The following is a 4367-nucleotide window of genomic DNA, read 5'->3' on the forward strand; positions in this document are numbered from 1 at the left end:
GGTTGAAATTTGATTGCACCTAGTTTGTTTATGCTTGAGAATATTCTCTTCGGATATAAGATTCACTCAAACTAGTTCAGAGTTTCGACAGGGATCTTTAGACTGTTGTTAGTTCTAAAGACGATCTTGTGATAATCCATTGTTTACAGACTCCATTCTGTGCGTGATTGATCACAAGAGATTCAAGTGAATGTGTGCAGGTGTTTATTGAAGATCTAAGAAGATTTGAAGACGAAGAAGATATTGAAGATTTCTGATTTGTTAAGATAGATCGAAGGACCTGACGAAGGAGTTTATGTTAAGATAAACAAAAGAGCCTTTATCCTACTCATGTCACTTGGTTGAAGAGAGTTGATACCAAACAGATTTGTTGTTACTTTAATGTTTGGAATACGAACCAAAGGAATTTATCCAAGTACATGACTTATTTATAAGTTGGAGGTGTGGGAATATAGACGGAACTAGGTGAACTATAGGTTTAGTTGCTTGGTCTCAACTATACGAAGTTGGTGTAATTTTGTGTAGCGGCTTAATCCTAAGAGTATTCAATTCTGGACTAGGTCCCGAGGTTTTTCTGCATTTGCGGGTTTCCTCGTTAACAAAATCTTGCTGTGTCATTTACTTTTATTCTCCGCATTATAATTGTTTTATTATAATTAAATTGAATCACACAAACGTTAATTCCTATTTAGTTGATAAGTGAATCCTATTGTGTTTGGTGAAGTTTGAACCTTTTTATCAAATAAACATAATTCGTTGTTGTATTGTCTCGATCTCGTATCCATAGACGATCTCACGAAGTGTGAACCGATTAGTTGTATTGTATCGACTCAGTCCATAGACAGTCACTTTCGGAGAAAGGACTTATAGGTAGGAAAAGTTTTAGATTGAGGAATATTTGGGTACCCTCGTCTTTTCATCAGAGACGTAGGAGCATAACTGTACCTTAGATCAGTGTAATCTTTGGGGTTCAACTACAGTCCAGACCGAAGTTAGTTTGTAGTAGGCTAGTGTCTGTAGCGGCTAAATACAGTGTGTGTTCAATCTGGACTAGGTCCCGGGGTTTTTCTGCATTTGCGGTTTCCTCATTAACAAAACTTCTGGTTTCTGTGTTATTTATTTTCCGCATTATATTTTGTTATATAATCGAAATATCACAGGTTGTGCGTTTTAATCAACCAATTGGGAAATCCAACCTTTGGTTGTTGATTGAAATTGATTGATACTTGAACATTGGTCTTTGGTACCGTTCAAGTGATTTCTCTTGTATTCAATTAGACTCGTAGATTTCTATTTGCTTGAGTAAGTATTGAATCGAGAAAGAGAGATATAACTTTTTGATATACTTTATTAAGATTGAGTCTAGTTGATTCTCTTGAAAGTATATTAGAGTTAGTCCATACAAATTGCTAATCGAAATATTGGGTGTGGTTGTTGTACCACCGCATTTTTCAGTCTATCTAGAACTTTTGAAGATGACGTCGTGGTTCAGACTTGTGAGGGTGCGAAGACGGGAATTGAGGCCATTGATAGGAAGGCTCAGTGGATTCCTCCAACGGTTCATTTTAAAATGTAAGTTTCTTATTTAAAAGAAGGACGGATTCATTGACAGGGTCATATTTTAAAGTATCTAACGGGGTCTTCGACCGTCGGATTGCATGAAACTGACGATGTATCTAGAATAAATTAATTCCACATGGGTACTTCGGGAGACCTGCAACCTAAAATGTACTTTTCAACTTCTTTTCTTCTCCTACTTCGTTGATTCCGTATCTCTCTTTCCTCTATGAACATTTTTCTATGAATGAATTTATCAGTTCATCAGAATCAAAGGAGAAATCTCGATCCAAATGCAAATACTCAAAATTCTCAAACTAAAATTAAGACTTATTACATAAAGTTTGAGTTAATCGAATTAAACGCGAGATCTACAAGAAAACTATGTTTTGGAGGGGGAGATTTCTCTGGAAGCAACATATCCAATTAAAGTAACTATTATATTCATAGAAAAGTTTGTCTAAGATCCTCAATGCCTTGGGTAGCAAAAGCAATTTTTTTTATCTCTCCGATACTTTCAATATTGGTATAAGATTATAAACGTTGTAATAATCAAGTTTTAAATTACCATTTTTATTAAACTCTTTTGTTGTTCTCTACCAATTTTGATGAGATAAACCAAAAACAATTTGACAGACCTCACCATGGTTATCATATGTTTCACCACTTGAGGAGTTAGATTTATTTATTTTTTAATTTTCCTTGACTTCTTCACAAATATACCATCTTTTTCTTTTATGATTTAAAATTGTTATCATACTTCACAGTCTCCTTCATCCGAGTTACGAAATCATGCTTGAATATACTGTTGTTGAAGTTCAAATTTAAAAACCCTAGAATATTCATGAATTTAGATTTATCTCTTCGCTCGGAAAAAAAGAAGAAGTTTGACTTAAGAAAAGAACTAAAAAACATTCAGGTCACAGGTTGATATTGAATACCCATCTATGACATGCTAAATCTGTATAATTTACACCGTCGTTTTCTCTCGATCTGAAGAATGGAAACCCTTATTAGATACTGTCAAAATTGGCCCTGTCAAGAGATCCATCTTCTTTTTAAAATGTTTTTTTTTTTGTTATGAACTCTGCTTTAAGCATTAGAGGTTTTGTTTTGTTGCGGTCCAAAAAAATTTTGTTTCCTTCAACTTGGTTTTTTTTTTTTACCATCCTTCAATTTGATAACTAATATCTACTAATTCATTTTTTTATCCAAAATTCAATCCTAGTTTGGACCTTATTAGGGATCAGACTCAGAATCATTCATATAAACATCACAACTGATATCAAGAATGGAATACGTTTAAATTTAATTTTCCTAAAGTCTGTAATTGTATTTGTATATAACCAATAACATCAAAATTATTTTATAAATCTCCTAAAAGTCCAAATAATAAAACTCTAATTAATCATGATATTATAAAAAGAGGATCCTAATTCTTCCAAAACTTAAGATCAACAGAACACTTTTTAGAAAGAACTTTAGAATCCTCAGCTAATTTATCAACAATAACATCTCAATGAACCCTAATGGTAAATTTCCAAGTTCTAATAGATCCAACCTTCACTCTGGCAGGTACTTTATATCAACCCCAAGTGGAATTTTCCCTTTTTGATGTTCATCATATAAAACATCGTGAACAACTTCATATAGCTAAAACTTACAGCGTCTCCCCATAGAGTAATTTGGTGGTTTCGGCTTGTATATGAAGTAAAATGAAACAGAAACAATGATTGCGAGGAGAATCAAAAGAGAAATTATACTGAGAATCCAACAGAAACAACAACAACATGGATTTCGACAAGTATTCTTCCGAGAAAGTTTTTCATATCGACGACCGTTTTCTGGTTATGGGATTCTATATATTTGATCTTTAGGGATTTGAATAACATAAGTTCTTTTTAATGTAGGAGGTGGTTTTCCTTGTAATAGACAAGCCAGAGTCATGCCAAAAACTTATCAAAATTGGGTGGGGGTTGGGGGTTGGGGGGGGGGGGGGTCTAATAAACAATTACATTGTTCCGTTGGAAAATAACATAAATGATATACATTAGAATGTGAAAATAAAAACAAATACATCAAAGTAATCTTACATAAATTTGATAACAAATACGATGTTTTATTCTAATAAATATCACACAATATCACATGTATCACATATGTAATATATATTACTCACGTATATATATGCATTCTTAATTAAGAGATTTTTGGGTATATATTTTAGTATAAGAACAATGTTTAGGAAGATATTTGAGTGTATACATTTGGAACCATGTAAAACTTTGTATTCACAATTAGTATCTGAAATTATTTAGTGTTACTTACTTTGGTAATTCCTAATTTGGAAACGAAATGAATGCAACTCTTTCAAAGCACAAAAGAAGATGTTGTTATTGAGTCGTGTAAGATTCAATGGTTATTGCACATTCAAAAAAATTTAAGTACAAGTCAAAAAATATCGATGTAATATCAAATATGTAGTCGGTGTAAGCTTCAGCTATCTTAATTTGATAGGCCAATTCTATTGGAGAAAGAATATTTCATTTTTAAGATACATTAGACCAAAATTGTTAAAAGATAGATTGGTTGATAAGAATTATTAGGGATATTGAAAAGGAGAGGGTACCAAGCACACCGCCAACTTTTTCGTTTGGACCAATAAGACAAAATCTAATACAATTGCAAGTAGACCAACTTAATGATCCTTGAATAATATGTATATACGGTTTACCTTTCTTGTACAATCAGTAGTTTAGATCAAAGATCCTTGAACCTGATTGTATATAACAACTCTTGGACGATCTCAA

At 32.7% G+C, this 4367-nt stretch overlaps 1 pseudogene; it reads right to left on the reverse strand.

The window, feature by feature from the left end:
* Window positions 1-3073: 3073 nt before the first annotated feature.
* On the reverse strand, window positions 3074-3504 carry LOC113324458 (annotated as a pseudogene).
* Between the last annotated feature and the right edge of the window lie 863 nt (window positions 3505-4367).

This window comes from Papaver somniferum, chromosome 11 (genome assembly GCF_003573695.1).
Source record: "Papaver somniferum cultivar HN1 chromosome 11, ASM357369v1, whole genome shotgun sequence".
Lineage (NCBI taxonomy): Eukaryota > Viridiplantae > Streptophyta > Magnoliopsida > Ranunculales > Papaveraceae > Papaver > Papaver somniferum.